Raw genomic sequence first — 20,044 nt, forward strand, 5'->3', positions numbered from 1 at the left:
CATGCAATAAGCTCGAATATCGAATTTTTCCGAATTGCTTATTTAAGGATATATTATAACACGAAATAACGTGCACGAATTTTGCGTGCCTGTATCCCGTGGTATTATTCAAAATAATTAAGTTTCTCGAATTAAATGAAACAATCTTTCTCTCGATTTCGTTCTACAATTTTCGTATCGGCTCAACGCGAAAAATATTCGATATTTTGAGCGAGAAAATCGAAAGGCGAGAAAATGAATCTGTTTTAAAATATAATTAATCGGTTATTGATCCAACGAAAGAAATCGAGTATTTCTTTCTCATTTTGAAAAAAATTTATAGTTTCTTTGATTCAAGGATGGATTTCACGGTCTACGAGATCAAAAGATCAATCCGTTCCGGCATTTCCTTGCGATTTATTGTCTTAAGGCCGACTCGGTAAAATTTTAGACCGAAATTCGTAGAATTGGCAAAGTTAGGAGAGTTTCAAGAAGACTGTCTGCAACGAATGGCGATCGGAAACTTTAAAATCGTTTTTCTCACAACCATACTTTCCAGGCTCATGGAAGTAATATTTCAAAGACTAATGAAGCTTCCGACTTGAAATTTTAATAGCCATCCGTGATATTAAAATTAAAACGGCATCCGTTATACATTTTCGGTTATTAATCAAGAAAAGACGAACTTTCTTTGGTCCTTCTAGCTTTATTGCTTCTAAATGACGCCATTTTGTGAATTTTCAATATTTTCCTTTTCATTCGGTATTACGAATGATCTAACTCGCACTCGACAATATTATGTTTACGTTTTTGCTCTACACGATAACGTTGATCAACGATCACGCCCTTACGGGAACCAAATGTTTCTTCGCCGCCTAACGATTTTTTTCTGGAAAAACCATTAACGTTACCGATTTATAAAAATTCCTAAATATTCCCCGATACTTAATTACCATGTATGCCAAATTTGAAACCAATCGGTGGAATATTTTTCTCGTCATAAATTCTCGAAGACACCCTTCGCTCGAGGGTCGCGAAATGTTGCTTCGATGCTTAGCGATCAATTCCTGAAAAACCATTACCGCTATCGAACTATAAAAATTCTTAGATATTCCCCGACACTCGGTTAACATACACACCGAATTTGAAATCGATCGGTCGAATACTTTTCTCGTCGTAAATTCCCGAAGACGTCCTTCAAATCTAAGGCCGCGGAACGTTTCTTCGACGCTTAACAATTATTTTCTAAAAGAAAAACCATTAACCTTCTCGATGTACAAAAATGAATAAACATTCCTCGATGCTCGGCGAGCACGGACGCCGAATTTGAAAGCAATCGACCGAATACTTTTCTCGTTAAAAATTCCGGAAGAACTTTCGTTCGAGGGCCGCGCAGCTGTACACCCCCCTCGAATGATCGCGTCCAGTATCATTCGAGACAAGATCATCCCCGTCGGGTCAGTAAAGCACTGAACGCGTCTTACCGGCTGATTAACGTAGCGAATCCTGCGATGTGACGACGAGGCACGCTGCAACGACGTTGCTTCGTGGAACCAGCGAGCGTTCCTTCGTTGTATCACTTTGAAACGTTGAAATTACACGTCGAACAGGAGAAACTGCGCGCGCGCGTGTCTATGTGTACGTGTGTATGCGTGTGTACGTACTCAGGTGCGTGCACTCGAGTTCAAACTCGTCGAAAGTTCAACAAAGGAGACCCGATGACTAGTCAACCGGTGGGCGATCGGCTCGCGAAAATTTCCAGCCACGATGACACCCCACCGTCTTCTTTCACAACACACGGCTGAATTCCCCGACGATATGATCACTTGGTCGCCACTCTATTCTTTCGCGCACAATTCCACGGGTCCAGTGACGAAGAGCCAGTCCTAATCCGCGCGTGCTACGAGCAGCGAACTGGAAACGCGATTGCGATAGTTTTCGCGTGACGGAGCCCGTTTCGCTACGCGACACGTGACAAGAAACGGAGCTTCGAGGTGTACACGTCGATGATCATTGAACAACGATCGCGGGACACCGTGGAAAAACGAACCAAGTGAAAAACGGTGTGGAGAACACCGGCTGGAAAAGATGGAGAAAAAACCGCGTGAAATCCCCGTTCTCAAAGCTCCGTTAACACCATCGTCGTGATTGACCTCGTTCCCCCGTTCAATCGCGAGACTTGCCTCGAAACTTGTACAGGAGGCGTGTGACAAAGAAAAGAAAGAAATAAAGAAAGAGAGAAAAGGAAACACGGTTCTTTCTTTGATCTCTATCTGTTCTCCAGGTTGTTCCCTTGTTCCGTCCACGAGGTATCAACCGGTTCGTTCACTCGTTCCCTGTCACCGAAACAGATGTCCCGACACCAATTAGCTCTCGCGCTCAAACGCCCACCGAGTCCCGCCGGGTGACTGTATCCCGAGCTCTTTAAGCTTCTAAACCGTACTACACCGCGGCTTAGACGCACACACTCTACGTGCAAGCTCTTTCGCTCGTCTACGGTTCGACGCTCCCTCTCTCTGTCTCTGTCTCTCTCTCTCTCTCTCGTTCTCTCTCTTTGTCGCCCGTATCGCGGAGGAACATTCAACGGGAAACAGCGTCGCCGAAAGATGGGTACCCAGAACCTCCCGACAACGCCGTTTCACTTCTGTGTCCCCCCGTGTGTCAACGGGGCGTGCGTACTCGGTTCTCGAGACGACGACGACGACGACGACGACGACGACGACGACGACAAGGAGGACGAGGACGCGCACACAAGCTAACCTTTCCGTTTCCTTTTCGCGTCTTTTCCTTCCGTCAGAGACCAGGAGCGTGTGTGTTCACGCGCACGTAGAGATCGATGACGTTCAGAACCGAAGAAGGTCGAACAAGGGACCCCGCGCGGATTCAATCGCAAGAAATAGAAAACCAGAGACAGAGAGAAAGAGAGAGAGAGAGAGAGAGAGAGAGAGAGAGAGAGAGAGAGAGAGAGAAAGAAAGACAGAGACCGACGAAAGGATTTCACGACAGAGGGGGAAAAATCCAGAGGGGGAGCACAATGCGGACGAGTGTTTGAAAATCGAGAACGGGGAGGAAGACGAACGGAAGGAAAGACGGAAAGACCACGGAGTGGAGGGGAGCGAGAGAGGGGGTCGAAAATGCAGTGAAAGAAACGCGAAGAAGGGAGAACACACCCACGAAAGAAAGACGGTTGTTCCTTTCTTTTCTTTTCTCTTTCTATTTTGTTTTCGTTTGTACGTTCGTTTCGTTTCGTTTCGTTTGTTTGTTTGTTTGTTCGAGAGAATGATTCCAGAGGAGGCTGTACGCGCAATTGTGCGCCGGACGCGTGTCTTTCGTATCGCGTACGAATGCGGCAGAGCTACTAGCCAGCGCGAGGTAAAAGCAACGGAGCGAGGCTCTCCCCTGAGCTGATCCTGCGTGCTAAACGAGCCGCTGTACTGCCACTCGCTACCCCCACCACGCTCCTCCCGCCACCCCCCACCCCTTCGCCGCCCGCCAGTCACACTGTCCGCTTTGCGCCGCTTCCACCGCCGCTAGGTTCCATCCTCCATCGCATCCACCACCAACGGTGCTATATCCCGCTACCTTAACCGTTTTCTTGCTTTCTCCGGTTTTCCACTCTCCACTCTCCTCCCCCCACCCTGGTCGCTAGCCCATCCCCACCACCACGCTCCTTCGCGATAGCGCTTCTTCCACTAATGCACGAATCGACGTTCCAGTCGCTGCGCGTACGCGTCCCGCGACTATCTCTATAGACACTATACCCTTGTACAGTTTCTTGGCGGGAAAGCGGGTAGGGTGAGAAACGAGGGGAGGTAGAGACGTTAGTCTACCCCCTCTTCTTCTACTTCTATTTATTATTCTTATTAATTTAGGGCGCGCGATGATGTCGGCGCTACGCTGCCGCGGAATAATGGATCGCATTGTACCGAGGACTGAAATTTATTTATCACGGTAGTTGCTCCCGCTGTCGGGTAGAACAATCGGGAGCTGGTTTCTTGAATACGGGGTGGTACTACTACACCGCGTGGGGATATCAAGTGCGAGATCCCGTCGTTCTTTTTTTTTTCTTTTTTTTTTGTACGTTGATTATCGGTTCGTAAGGACGTAATCCTCGGTAAGACGAGTAATGGGTAAATAATTCTTTCGCGAGAATTCCGATCCGTAATGCGAATTTCATCTACGGGCATTCTCTTCCGGTTCGCTGGTATTGGTAGAGAAATTTCAGCTCGTGTGTGTGCCGCTCAAACGAACCGTTGGAAGAGGAGGCCGAATGGGATACGAGACGAAGAGGGAGAGAGACGGAGCAACGACGAGGGATCCTGTCATTACATGGGCTCGGTAGCCGGAAATTCGATTCCGCGTGCGTATCTTATCGCTCGCGGCCGGAACTTCAAAGCGACGCCGCGGGCGTGTCGGTGTGCCGGTCGCTAAGACGAAATAAAATTTGTTGTGCATTTCGTATCCTTCGTGGAAATATTGTCGGTGGATCGGCGCGATTCTCCCGATGAAAATGAGTACAAACACGACCGTGTTCGGATTATTTTGAAATGTACGTTGCTCGAAGTATTTTCGAAAAAAGTTTCAAATAAGTGCAATTTTAAAATATGTCCGAATCGGGTCGTGTTTGGGCTTATTTTTATCGGGAAAATGTCCCCATTCTTTTGGTAATACTGTATACTATCTTTGTGATGAATTTAAATAAATTATTTTACGATCCAATAAACTTCTGATATTTGATGCGACTACTCGGAAGGTTTACAATATTTGTTACCTGGTAATAAAAAATAAAATCAAGAAAGGTGGAACACGAATGCATTTCCTAAGGATTATTTAAATCGACGAAAAATTGTCACACTCGATGCATTTACGTAATTAAATATGAATTTTTAATAGTACATTAATAGTTCCTTCTATCGAGGCTCGTCTTTAATAACTTTAAAAATTCATGCTGTATTGTCGATTCCGTTCCATTGTAATAACTTCCATAAAAATATAATGAAGATTGTACAAATTTTCTTTCGACTTTCCTCACCGAGCTCACATAATGCGAGACTCGCTTGTTAGCTGCTCTATCTCGCTCACTCTCGATGTAACCCAGTCTCCTGCTCCATTGACCCGCAAAATCGCTACCTACCCCGCTTTCGAGCGAACTGGCGATCTCAATTTCACAACTCGAATAATATAAATCACCGTACTCCGTATTTTTATGCACCACTATTCGTCTTGCACATTCTTACATATGTTTCAATTACATAAATAATCCGTCATCTATCAGCTCTCTTCAACGGTAAATTAATCATTATTTTACTCGAAGGTCCAGAAGTTTAAAAAATTTAGTTTCACAAAATAATTCCTATTATTGTTACTTACGCGAACAACAATTTTTTACCTACAACGTACCTTCCCAGCGTAATAATTCTTGGTACAATTATCTAGTAACAGATTTGTAGCAACATCGCTTCAACGAAGATGAACATCCTGTCGTAAATTCCTGTCACGTGTCACAATTTCCAAGGCAACGTGTATCAAACGGAGCGCAAAGAAACCACGTGAAAAACAAATATTCGGGAAATTTCAACAGCTTTTCGACTCGCTAGATGAGATACGTACAACCACTTCCGAAATCGAATTCCCATCGCGCGAAAATCCTTCCGGTAAGTTATTGCGAACACTTTGTACCTACAAATGGCCGAAAACCGTGTACCAAGTGTTAATTTACACATTGATGGATCAAATGGAAATTGTTCGCATCGAGTCGTTTCATTGTGCAGTGCATCGTTTTTCACTGGCTAGAGGTATTTTAAAATATTGCAGTTTCTGCATAAAGCCGGTCACCTTTGAATTGGCAAACTACTTATTCGGGCGCTCATGAATTTAAAAAGATAAAATAGTGGTAATATCGATTAACGACTCGGTAGAGAAAAACCGTAGGTAACGTCAATACGGGGTACGTCGAATAATCGGGTCACAGATACTGAAATCGACTAGGACAGGGTCGCTGCTATTGTTCCCCTCGTTTGTATTCTCTGAAAAAACACAAGAGAAAGTCGGTGCGTTTCGTCTACGGATGTGTATGTAATTGTGGTTTCGAAAGCATCCACCGCGAGATATATACGTATACGTACGTTTTGCAAGTTAAGTATTGAAAGAGGAAACGATAATAATCCACGCTCCGTTGCCATAACCTAGAAAAAGGAATGGAAACTCTTCCGAGAAGTGCGAATTCTTCTTTGTTGTTGCTTTTTATTGGCCCGAACATTTTCCATCTAGGTATGCAGAGAAGTTGGAATACCGTGGAATCCATGGGATTCGTTTCGTTGCGTTGCGACGAGAGAAATATTCTAATAGCGCGTGCATCGCATAACTCTCGACCGTTGGGGGGACAATATTGTTTAACTTCCAAATACCCCAACCTGACGCGAACAATTCCATTTGACGTTTACAAAAGTGAGACGTCGGACGCGGAGTCACCATTTTCGAGAATCAACTATCGAGATTGTTCCGAGTTTGCAAAAGTGGAAAGAGTCTTGTCGCATAGTTTCTGGTAAGATGCATGGGTGCTATTGTAACGAAATAATAGAAATTGATCCCACAAGTGTCGAACTGTTTTGTTTCTCTCCAATCGATTGTAATTATCGGAAATTTTCACGCGATGTTCGAACAAATTTTCGAACCGGTGCAGAATTTGTTTTCGGATCTTTTACAATTGAAACGTAACAGTAATGGTAGTTACTACGGTGAAAATTTAAATGAAATTTAGAAATTTTACATTTTATTAATTTCACGCGGTTAGAAGTTTCAAAGTGTAATACCTAAACTGGTGTGTTCTTCGTACGTGATATAATAGTACGTTGTAATTGTGTTAATTAACATCAGGGGCGGGAAAAAATGGAAACGAATTTCTTTTGTCGTGGTTCGAATAGACGAGTAAAGGAAAACGGTGTCTGTTAAAATAAACGAAACTGTACGTTCAATAATTTGAACGTGTATAAATATTGTATCGCGATCCAAGTTGGACAGTGAAAGTTGGAGACACCTATTGTACAGTAATGTATTCATAACAAACATAATGCGCGAGTATTTTGACATACATCAGCGTGTACGATCTTTTCAGAGCCCAGTTATTACTACTGAACTTTACCCTTATTTTATTTCGCTCGTGTGTGCGGGAAGTAAAATACAATACGACAGCGAAAAGAAGACCTTTTGCGATAAACGAGGTATAAAGTATATGTCAAGATAAAGGCGTCACGTGTGATTTATTTATTCGATCGCGAAAGCTTTTTCGAGTGTCCGTGTCCGACAAATATAGATTTTTCTTTCCACGTTTCGAAATAATTAACCATCGCCACTGTTCTATGGTGATCGAACGAAAACACATTTATTTGACAGTGCAATTTAGTGAAATTTACTTAAAACCTGTGTATTTTTCTCTCGAATCGTTTGTTATTTAATAATCTACGTCATTCCTTTTTCGACGTGCCATTAGAGCAAAAATGTCGAGAACAACAAATACTCTACTATTACCTGAACAAAATAAACAACTCGATGAAGCAGGTTTAGAATGAAAATAATAAAGGTCCTACACGTTATGAATGATTATCCTCTAGCTTCGAACATAATGAAAAAGAAAAGAACATAGTACTGCATTTGTATTACACACATGTTTTCGTAGATAAAGTAATCAGTGTGTTCCAGAGGTGACAATTTCGTTTTGCGTTACCGTGAAACTTTTAAAAGCACAAACATGCATTTTTACTTTAAGCATAAATGGATTAACAATAGACGGTCTAGCTGTCAATGAATAAATGTATAAAAGTACAATAGTTCCTGCTATTAACACCAGGACTGCCAGCTTTTAGGAATAGAAGGAAGTAGATAGCAAATTTGATCCTGGGTCGAACTCGAACGAGCCCATCCACGAGGAGAGTGGATAAAATACAACGTGAGTGAGAGAGATAGAGCAACAGCGAGCGAGACTCGCATTACATTTAACTACTAGCTCGAACTTGTAAGCGTATTTTTCATTATATCATTAAACGATCGTTAGCCACGGATTGGCGAGGTCCTCTCGGTGAAGATGAGTTCAAGCACGACTTCGTCCCGACTATTTTTAATGATTATAATTAAAAAAATAACATATTTTAAAGCAATCCGAAAGAGGCGAAGTTTGGGCTCATTTTCATCGACAAGATCACCCCAATCCACTTGCAACGTTCCCACAAAAGCATAACAAATTTTATTTTTCATTTCACGACGATGTGCAATCCTATCTGCGTATTTTATTACTCCCAACTGTGGGACTATTATCGGTGAATACACACACGCACCAACGTGGATGAAAATTATTACTTTAATGCAGAAATTACCGTATAATAAATTCCGAATCGAAAACAAAATTTCAAACGAACGTGCGATTTTCGTTACGAGGTAAACAAAAACGAATAAAGTGGAACATCAAAGGGATCGTATTTTATTATCCAACCTGCCCTAAATGCGATCACAGTTCCCGTACCGTTTCCACGATTGTGCGAAACAACCGTACGCGTTATATAATTTCGATTTTTATCAATCGGGAGGTATTAGATCCATAATATTTTATAATTCTGTTCAATATCCCCGGTACAATCGAGTCTTAATCGGGTCACCCACAATTGGACCACGTACTTCCGTGGAAATTCACGCGTTGCCGCGGCGTGTGCGGGACGGAGCAATCAACGTATTCGATTAACTTGTTTTGAAAATTTTACGGTCATTCTCGCGAATAAAACCTTGCGCGTGTAGCGTTGTTCCGGGGGAAAAACGAGGATCGTTCGTCGGTGCATCGCGAATGATAAACGTTCCCTCCGGCCAACGTAATCGTGCTCAACGTCTATGAAAGAAACGATCCGCAAGGATTTCGCCCCGACAATGCCATCGTGAGCGCCGGCACGTATTTCGAAACGCAAAAGCGTATTAGTATCGAGGCAAAAACTCATAGAACCGCCGCAATATCCGCATCAACTCTTGCGCCGCTTCAGACACTTTCACATCCTCTAAACGGAGAAAAAGTTGGATCGTGCTCGCAATATTAACGGGCACGGACACTTTCGTCTTTGTCGCGCGCGTAGGTGTCGTTCGTGTCTCCCGTCGACCGGAAGAAGAATGAAAACTCACGACGGTACTTAAAAATCCACACCGGCTGAGTGTCCGATTCGAGTTAAAATGTGGAATGCACGCAATGCCAAGTGTTCTTTGAACGAGTTCCAACTCGCGGTGGCAAAACAAACAGTGCCGCGTAAAAGGAACGGATTCGTTTATAAACATTTAACCTTCCAATTCTCCTAAGATGTCACGTGTGATTTGAAGAAAAAAAAGAAAAAAAGAATAGATTTCTAGAATATACAAAATAATTGCAATTGCTTACTGGGAAGACTTATACTCCGAAACACATTCTTATAATAGAATTCTATATTTGTTACAAATTTGATAATTCGAGTATTTCTTACTATGTGTAACTTTTTCTGAAAGTAATCTTTCAGATATTTTCAATTTGTTAATTTTATTTGGGGAAAAGTAGCTGTAGGGCAGGGTTGCAAATTTACGTTTATTAACGGTATACGATTCTTTACGGACACTCAATAGTGGTGTAACAATGTTAATAATGTTCGTAACCATTTTCCAGCGTTTCGAGGCGAAATGAACGGTTACTTAAACAGTTCCATATCCGTCCCTGCGGTCGTACGGTTCGATTTTTCACGACACCGATGAAAATGCACATCGGGCGTATGGTACTGTACAATCTCGTTGTTCTCCGTTTATCGCCATAGAGAGCGGGGTTTAGCTCGCGTGCTGTGTGAAATCGCTGCGCAGCCAAAATAAATGTAAGTCGTAGAAGCCTTGACGTGGTCGTCGTCAGAAGAAATTAAGATGGCCGAACTGGATAACATCCGCAACGACCCGCGGCATTTTAGACGGAGGGCAACTGGAAACACTTCGCGTGTAACATGGCCACGGACACCGCGAAACGACTCTTGTTGCGTGTGCACTCTCACGAGTCTGTTCGCTTGCACGTGCTGTATACGAGAAGTGTCCGACTGAAACTGCCTAGCAATTCAAACGTTGAGATCCGTTGTACCGGGTCGTCAATCATATTTATCGCGTTGTTTATGCTTTCCGCCGTGTAAACGCATCGTGTCTCCTTACGTAAACGTTTCAGAATAAACTAGTTCCGCGTTGCTTTCGTTTAGAATTTTGCGGACTGTTTTTTTTTCGGTGACATCGATACGTAAGAAGAAATAATAAAAAAAATAGACAACTGCGAAGCAACAAAATTGAGTAGTTTTCTCCGAACAAGAGAGCAGGTAAGGAACTTCATCGCGCCTCTAAGTGGCATCTAAATCGAACTCGAACGGAGCGCGAGAAGAGGAGAGCGAATGGGATAACGTAAAGAGAGCGAGAGAGAGCGACAGCGAGCGAGACTCGCATTACATGCGCTCGGTAGTTGGTAATTCGATACCGTACAGTGTGTCTTATCGCTCACGAATGAAATTTCAGTGTGATAGAGATTACCGATGCGAAATAAAATTTTGTAGGCTTCTTATCGGAGTATGAGGGTATTTGTCAATGGAGGTTTAGGTATTTTTAATTGTAACTTTTTATTGGAAATAAGGTTACAGAAAGTGTCTTATCTTGGAAATGTTATTTCAGATCTGACCTCGGAGGAATATAAAGTATTTCTTTATTGTATAAAATATATAATTTACGTGTATGCCACACGTGTCTTAATTTCAAAGGGAAAAAATTGTTGTAATGTCACTCGATATATTACCTACCAATAAGAGACTTCCGTTACTTCTCGAGGACCTCTCCTCCAAAAATTCCACCGAAACTAATATCCTGTCTCTCGGCTAACGACCATTATTAAAGTCGGACCAATATCTTTTCGAATCATGGTGTGTTTCAACGTCTACGTACACACTCTAGGTAAACACTAATTCTCCTTTTATCTTGATTTTACCAATCTAACTTTTTTCTTTTCCATATTTTTACGCCCATCTCCTCGAGCTTCAAAAATTTTCAATTGCATGCCTCGTTGAAAAAGTTAACGCGAACCAACTTTCTGCTATCCAACAAAAACGTTAAAAAGTTTCGTTCATTCTACAAGGAAACTGGTATAAGAAAAAAATGAAACATTATTACAATACGTTCGTAATCGTTGAAAAAACTGGCTATGGGCAAACATTACTTGCAAAGAACTACGTGTACGCCCTCAAAATTTTATTTACAGCTAAAGTTGTATACCCACGATTGACGAAAGAAGTAACAAAGTTGAAAAATCTAACCAGCATTCTTTTAAATTCCACAAAACAACGAGAAGATCGATAAGAATTAACAATTTGATCATAAGACGTGATCACCATTAGTGCCAACGATCCGAGTGTATTATTATTTTATCGTAGTTGTATTTATGTACTCGATAACGAATTAATTTTGAAGCAGACCATCGGATACCGAACCCAAATCGTAAAAGACTTTTCCTCTTACGATTTTCTTCATTTCCTTACCGCCACAATCTTTTCCATTCGAGACTCGGGAACCGGTAGCTGGTAAACTGCATGTGTACTTATTAATATTTATAAACAGAACTAAGATTTCGGTACAACAGAAAATCTTGCGGACAAGGCAGAAAATGGGAGTGATGCTTCACATCACTTTTCAAGAGAGGCTTTCCACTCAGCTTGCAAACTGCCTCGCTTTTCATTAATCCTCGACATGCGTATATCCTGCGTAACTGGAATGCGCACTGGCGCGAGAGATGCGTTTCCATAATTGTCATATCGTTGTAAAATTGTTACTTATTTCATTTCCATAATATTCATCCGACAAGTAAAACAAAAAAAAATCCCCAGACACTACATTATTTTAACCGCAGTTAAAATAATACACTCGTGCAATCTCAAGCTGATTAATATTCCGATGGCCAAGCGTATTGTAACCGAAGGCCTGATTAATTGGACGAACGTCTCGTAATTGACACAAGAGTCAAATTTCACCGCGGCATGATTTTTTAATTCCGATTGTCTTCGTACCGAGCGAAATTAAAGATTTCCGAGGGATTCAAGATCCCTTTTCCATTGCACACCGAGCACGCTTTATCCTGGAGAAGAATCACGAGACAGAGCCCTCATTGTTTTCATAGTGAAAGGAGCGAAATTTCCTCCAAGCAAGAGAGTTTTCCCAACGCGACATCTACAATCGATACATCTACTGAAGAATAAACAGACCGAACGTGTTTACGTCTACGTGTTTACATATCGATGTTTATGCCTGCATCTTCCCAACAAAAGAAACGGGACACCTTTCTGTTCAGGACTCCGAGTTAAAAGTAACTCTATCGTGACCCCGACATAACCCTAAGAACGATTCGACAATACCTCGTGAATATATTCAACGAATTTTCATAGAATATAATCTTACGACTTTCGAGATGTTTCTTCGTGACGCAAAAATCCAAGAACCAACGTTCAAGTTGCTATACTTTCAATGATAAATTGAAGATGTTTATAAAAATATTAGAATCCCTCGTGATTACTCGTGACAAAACCCAGCAACATTTATGTTCATTAGAAGAAGAATCTCAGGGATCAACATTCTATTCGAAGATTATGAGAAATTATTAGAAATATGGAGAAGAAAATTTAAACACAGAAATTAAGGATATGTTCGAAATTAGTTAAAGAAGGTCTGGATAATTCTAAAATCAGTTTTGAAATAGGATTGATTCAAAAATATAGAAAATTTATGACTCGATCAATTCTACCAAGGATCAGAAACTTGTCGTAGGGATTTGAATTTATATAACGAGGGAAATTAAGGATAGGGACGTAAGGAATAAATTTCACTGACCAACCAAGAAATTAAGCAAGGACTTAACGAACCTACCAGCAAATCAATACAAGGACATCCTCCTATGGAACCTCGTCAAAGTATTATAGTTCCTCGGATCGGGCAGTGATATTCACGGTATTTGAAAAAGTAATCTTAAATAATCTTTATTCTTTGCCAAGCTTTAAATTATTCAATCGAATTTAAACGGTTTCCATCAACGTTTGAAGCGCCCGCTATTGATTGACAAAGTCTAGCTCGAGGTTGAAATTAAAATACAATTAGAACGAGAAATGGAAATCTTTTATTGCATCACCCCTGTTATCAATTCGAGATCAGTTTCGTGAAAATAAATTCAATAATACACGGTGATGCTTTTTAAGACAGAACGAAATTGCGATTCCCACCAGTCAGGATTCACCGCGCAAGGATTATCCAATTTCACCTATTCAATGGAAGTGACACTTCGATGCGTGATACGTGCAATATCGAATTAACTATGGATTATTTTATCCTCCACGGTGGCAAATATTCTTCAATTTAACACGATACTTTGTGAAAAAATAATTTAAAGGACCAACCGAACAGAAACTTAACCAAAGATTAAAATAAAAACAATGGAATTACCGAACAGATAGTTTTAACGATAATAGTATTACCAATTTCCAATTTATATTGTACAAGTAATTTAATCATAAGCTCTACAAGTATTGGGCAAAGAATAAAATATATTGTCATTTTTAACTAGTCAAAATTATCACGAAATAATATCTCAAAGTTCATTAATACCAAAAACTGATTCTCTGGTAGCCTAAGTTTCAATCCCCTTGATTACAAACTGTGGCCAGGATTGAAGAACGTGACCTGCAAGACTCCCTATAGAAATTTAGATACCATGAAGAGCACCATGCAAAAGTAACTTCTAAGACAACCTTGTAGATAGTGTACACCGCGATAGCTGATCGGTCGCGTCATTTGCAAGGCTACATCACTGCAAAAGGGGACCATTTTATATAATATTTCTCTTTAGTGTATCACTAACCGTGCAAATAAATTCTAATTTGTTCAAAATGATATTTCTTATTATTTTACAATAACAACTTATGGCAAGACCAGGTATTATAGTTTGTACCATAAGTAGTAAGTGTTGTTAAAAATGATGTTTTTAATTTTTTTTACAATAGCTCCAATATACTTGTTAGACAACTTACGACACGACCAGGTATTATTATGCATACTATATTTTTCTCTTGTTGCTAACCGTGCAAATAAATTCTGTACTGTTAAAAATAATGTTTTTAATTTTTTTACAAGAGCTCGAATATACTTGTAAGACAACTTACGACACGACCAGTTATTATTATGCATACTATATTTTTCTCTTAGTGCTAACTGTGCAAATAAATTCTGTGCTGTTAAAAATAATGTTTATAATTTTTTTACAAGAGCTCGAATATACTTGTAAGAAAACTTACGACACGACCAGTTATTATTGTGCATACTATATTTTTCTCTTGTTGCTAACCGTGCAAATAAATTCTGTGCTGTTAAAAATAATGTTTATAATTTTTTTACAAGAGCTCCAATATACTTGTAAGACAACTTACGACACGACCAGGTATTATTGTGCATACTATATTTTTCTCTTGTTGCTAACCGTGCAAATAAATTCTGTGCTGTTAAAAATAATGTTTATAATTTTTTTACAAGAGCTCCAATATACTTGTAAAACAACTTACGACATGACCAGTTATTATTGTGCATATTATATTTTTCTCTTGATGCTAACTGTGCAAATAAATTCTGTGCTGTTAAAAATAATGTTTATAATTTTTTTACAAGAGCTCGAATATACTTGTAAGAAAACTTACGACAAGACTATGTATTATAGTTCACTGCTATCAAGTACACATCACTGATAACAAGTTTTCTGGTAAATTGCAACCTCCACTGCACTACTTAAGGCTGCGGTCTTAAAATTGTGCATTCTGGTCAAACGAGATGCAATCGATCTGCACAACCTCCTGTAACGTAATAAGTTTGCATTGACTAACCCGTGTGACGCATGGTAAATACAGTTGCACGTTAGAAAAGCGTGTGGATCACACATTTCTTCCACACAATGTATGTAGATCGTCTACGAGTTAAACGTATCAGTTTCCGGAACTTTGTAAGTTTGTTCAAAATTATTTCGTTCAAACCGAGGTTATCAAAGTGAAACAGTGAATGTGTTAACGCAAACTGTGTGCGCACCGTGTGCATACACTCTGACCGAGATAAAGTCAATTTCTCCGTGTTTCAAAAATGGAAATAAATCATAGCTCGTTGTCAAACTCAATCGCACGAAACGACAAACATGTGTGTTTAACGTTTAGGTAAATAGACATGCGTCGCGATTTTCTTTTTTTTTTTTTTTTTTGCACTGTCTATTCTAATTCGGCGAATGGAAAATTCAATATTAAATTTCACGTCCCGGGAATAAGAGATATAAAACAGACGTCTTATAATTCCAAAAATAATTTCGAACTTCTGAAAACTAATCCAATATCCCTGCTTGTGAAGTAGAAACTTTCCAAGTACACTTAGAACGTACTTATAGAGCGGGAATAATACTTGATATCTATTACCATTTGGAATATTACATTCGAAAATCAAAATTGTCAAACGGCGGAGAAAATCTACGTTCGTAGAATTTCATTTGAAATTATTTAATGGAATAGAGGAACGATTTAAATATCCAGCAGTTGGGAAAATTCGAGTCAGGTCCCCGGTGTATCGATTTTTCGCAATTTTATAAACATTATTCGATTTTCATAGCGTGTACGGCTGCGCGTAAAAGGGATTCAAGATGTCTTCGGTGTATTTTTGAAAGCCAACACGAAAAAATGTATCGATCCTGTAATTTTTCCTGCAAGAGACGCAGTGCGCAATTTCCGTCGTGGAAAATTTCCATCAGTTAGTCAAAACACGCGAACTTGTTAATAAATTTATGCATTCCATTGAAACACGCTTTCTTTCACCGGCGAATGTGCTCACGTTGTACCGTAACAGCTGTAAATTCTTTGTATGCGTGTAGGAGAGTGTTTAAGTTACACTTCAATTCAATTGGACCTCGTTAAAAGACACTGCTGGAACATTACACGCTAATCGTACAATTCTCTCAAATCAGAACCCGTTCGAGAGATTTGTTTATCGTTAATACTAGGAGTAAATATCTTGAACAATAGCTATTTTCCTGGAGAAAATTAATAGACCGATTCGATTTGTAATCAATTGTAGTTATTGCTAATTTCTAACTTTTTTTTCTCTTTAATTTCTAATTTTTAATTTCTATTTTTATCACTGAAATTGATTAGTGATCGAATTTAAAAAGGATATCGTTCAATGCGACGAGATAAATAAAAGAAAAGCGGTTATTCTTTACTTCGATCCTAAGTACATCAGAAATTGTTACAAGTGTTATACTTCGAGATTTGAGGAAGATTTGTCTTCGTTTGATTGATGACACCACACTGAGTAAGTAGAAGATGAAACTACTCGATTCGTTCTAGCAGTCCTCGTTCTTGGTTAAGAGTCAGTGTTGTCTTAGTTAATGGTCAAATATTTGAACAACAGATCGAAAGGTCCACAACTACTCTGCTGTAAGTAATGAATCATTACATTGTCTTTTTAGAAAGTACATTCGTTCGACTACAAGACAATGTCATCGTTTTAAACTTCTAGTGTAAGAATAAGATTGAGCCACGTCTTTTCAATCATTTTGTAAAGTTTGAACTACAGAACAATACCTACATTCGAACTGATTCATTATAGACAAAACATATATCAAAGAAATAAAAATAAAAATAAATTTTTCATAAATTTTGTCTGTATACCTCGATAACTGAGATTTTTTAAATACCTAATAACTGAAATGCATTTTTTTCCCTACCAGGGCTCAGTTATTAGTTATTACTTCAAACATCTATTTTGAATTACTATATATTTGTCTTATTTAACATTTTCTTAAAAAGATTTCACGATTTGAAGATTAAATATTTTAAATTTATAACTTTTTCGAGTATTGTGCGATACGTTTGGAAAAAATCAATTACTCGAAGATACAGCATATTTTCTTAAAAGTATTGAATGTTTCACGTGCAATTGAAAATGTTCGATGTGGTTCAAATTCGGCCAGTTTGTCCCGCTATGGAAACTCAGAATAAGAAAAGGAAGAAAATTTCACAAAGAACGTAACAAACTATACAAGGTCGTTTTAGAAACTGGGTCGTCATATCTCTTCTTGATTGCAGGTGGAACAAATGGTACAGGAAATCGTCGAATGGTTTAAGGAGGTGTAACTTTATACGAGCCACCACACCTTGTGTGCAAGTCGAGCGATGCAACGCGCAACACGCAGTTGCACCTTTTTTAAACGGAACCATTCATTTCCTTTACTTAACTCGACTTTTCTCGTTTACGTATAAAAGTACTAACCTGCGAGAAAATAAAGAATTTTGCGAGCCATTTGAAAATAAAATGAGTGGCTGACTACGTACAGGTTGGTGCTCCTACAATCACAAACGCAACTTTATAAACAAGCTTTTAACTGACACAAACATGTCTTTAGTATAATAATTATACAGATGTAAAAATCATATCAGAATCGCGTGATTGTCGTTATCTTGTAAGTTTATGATATTTTACTTCATTTTAATACATCGTTTTGTTATTGAATATTAAATTGTTAAATAGGCAAAATTATTTAGATAGATGTCTCCGAGGAGGATTTAGAGAAAGAGAAAATTTATATTGTTCTGGAAAGAGTAAATAAAACTATTGCAACCCTAACGCAAATTCAAATTATATTTAACAAATAAAAAATATTCCTAATTATTATATCCAAGAATTTATTCGTGTAATTAAAATTACAATTTCATTTTAAAAAAGTGTGTCATTGCATTTTTCAGGTACATCGTTACATTTGCGAGAGGGACGGTAAAAAAAAAAGTCTTTACTTCGCATATATTCAAATGCACAGGTGCAGGAGCATTAGCTTATCTTTATTATAGTTCGTGCAATTTTTAGTAAATAGTATTTAAAAATATTTATTCGTGTGAATGCACGTGTAGACGATGCATGTCCGACCGAAGAAATTTCGACACGATTTCTTTTAATAAAATTAGTTGAACGAATACAAATAAATTGCTGCAATTAAAAGGGTAAATAGTTTAAATCAATTAATTGTTCAGCACGCGCAAACGAGCATTGGGAAAATTTTAATCAAAGAAATTATCGACGATTTAATTAACCATAAATCATTTCCGACGATTAACAATTAAATTAATTATTACGCTTGCCACCGTCGTTGATTAAATTAACACAGGTTTCGTCGCGTTGAAATAATTCCCAACCTCTTCAAACCTTTCGCGAATAAATATATTATAACGCGCTTGTTGCAAAACACGTACAAAACCTGAGAGTTCGAATACGTAATAGAAAGTTTTATCGTTCGCATAACGAATAATAAATACTTATCCACCCGCACAGGTTACTCGAATAAATGTTTATCCGTAGAAACATTCTCCCCGGATAAAGTTTTATCTAGATAGAAATTTGCAGCCGAATTCGCTCGCGTTACGTGGTCCACGAATAAAAGTTTATGTAAATAAAATGTTATTTCTTATCTACATAAGAATGTACCCTACTCTACTATGCTGGCTTAAACTCGAGCACGTGCTCCAAAATTCTATAACTTTCCTATTTCCTCCAATTGCAAAATAACTCTCATGGGAATGCAACGGAGTTTATTCGTTCGAGAATAATAGTAACATTTGTCGATCGTGTACAAAACAAAGAATTTTTACATTTCCAATCCGACACCGTTCAGAATTAACCGTTAATTTAATCAACGACGATACCAAGCATTGCTCGATTAATTTCAACTTCGCTAAATCGTGCGATTCATTCGAGCAAGTAATTTCTCCAATTGGTGTTCCTTTAACTGTCGCAACGTGGTCCGGAATCTGCGACAGTTGGACAATTATTTCCGCGCAAAAGTTCACCAAAGGCTCGTACAGTGCTCTAGAAAGAAAAAAGAAGAAAAAAACACGCGATGTCATCGATTTGCCTCTTCCAAATTTTGCGTGTGCGAGACAGAGAGGGAAGACACACAGAGAGAGAGAGAATAAGATAGAAAGAGAGAGATGACAGAGTGTAACGAGTGCATCTCACGCGACACAGCTCGAAACCCGGAATTATTGATTACTGCGGACAGCAGCAACGTCTCTGTATCATTTCGACGGATCCCACTGCGAATTTGCATACAAAATTGCCTATGTATAATACTTCATAAAATATATTGCTCAGTTTCGGGGAGTGATCTCTAAGTTATTCACGAACTATATTCATAACCGTATCGAACTCGACGATAAGAGGTAACGCACCTAATTTAAAGTCCATAATTTCGTCGTATGAGAGAAGAAAGAATTTTGCAAGGTACCTGAAAATAAAATAAGTGGCTAACCAAATACAGGTTAGTGTCTTTAGTATAATAACTATACAAACGTAAAAATCGTATTAAAAGTCATAATCTGTATAATTTCTGGTAAGTTTGTGCTGTTCTGTTTTATTTAAATATATCGTCTTATTATTAAATACTAAGTATATTCTTAACTGTATTGAACCTGATGATAAGAAGCACGCACCTAATTTAAAGTCCATAATTTTGTCATATGTATTATAGTATATACTCGTACATGTTTCTCGTGGTACTAATCGATGAAAAAAAAAAAATTTGCAAGGTACCTGAAAATAAAATAAGTGGCTAGCCAAATACAGGTTAGTGTCTTTGGTATAATAACTATACAGACGTAAAAATCGTATTAAAAGTCATAATCTGTATAATTTCTGGTAAGTTTGTGCTGTTCTGTTTTATTTAAATATATCGTCTTATTATTAAATACGAAGTATATTCTTAACTGTATCGAACCTGACGATAACAAGTACACACCTAATTTAAAATCCATAATTTCGTCGTATGTAATATATATACTGTATACTCGTACACGTATACTTACGAAGCCACGTAACGATGTTTTCTAATGGAATTTACATTCACAACTTTCTTAAAACTGTGTCGAAGCAATCAATTGGCGGATCGAAAACCACGTTTAAATTCCGAATAGGTCCGAAAAGGTTGAGTAAACCTAATACAAGT

General features: G+C 38.7%; 1 protein-coding gene across 6 annotated transcripts in view; it reads right to left on the reverse strand.

Moving 5' to 3' along the window:
- LOC143143632 (neuronal calcium sensor 2) overlaps positions 1-20,044 on the reverse strand; it is a 123,041-nt gene that overhangs the window by 52,626 nt on the left and 50,371 nt on the right. The window contains exons 1-2 of one of the 6 annotated variants that reach the window (XM_076305103.1): positions 3,150-3,377; positions 1,464-1,893 (exon numbers count right to left, since the gene is read on the reverse strand). The exons of 4 other annotated variants lie outside the window; for them this stretch is intronic. The gene's annotated coding sequence lies outside the window, so the exon portion shown is untranslated. Of the gene's footprint in view, positions 1-1,463; positions 1,894-2,162; positions 2,896-3,149; positions 3,378-20,044 lie in introns of those variants that run through there. One more of the 6 variants, XM_076305101.1, reaches the window with a different exon arrangement.

The sequence above is a fragment of the Ptiloglossa arizonensis genome, chromosome 2, assembly GCF_051014685.1.
Source record: "Ptiloglossa arizonensis isolate GNS036 chromosome 2, iyPtiAriz1_principal, whole genome shotgun sequence".
Taxonomy (NCBI): Eukaryota; Metazoa; Arthropoda; class Insecta; order Hymenoptera; family Colletidae; genus Ptiloglossa; species Ptiloglossa arizonensis.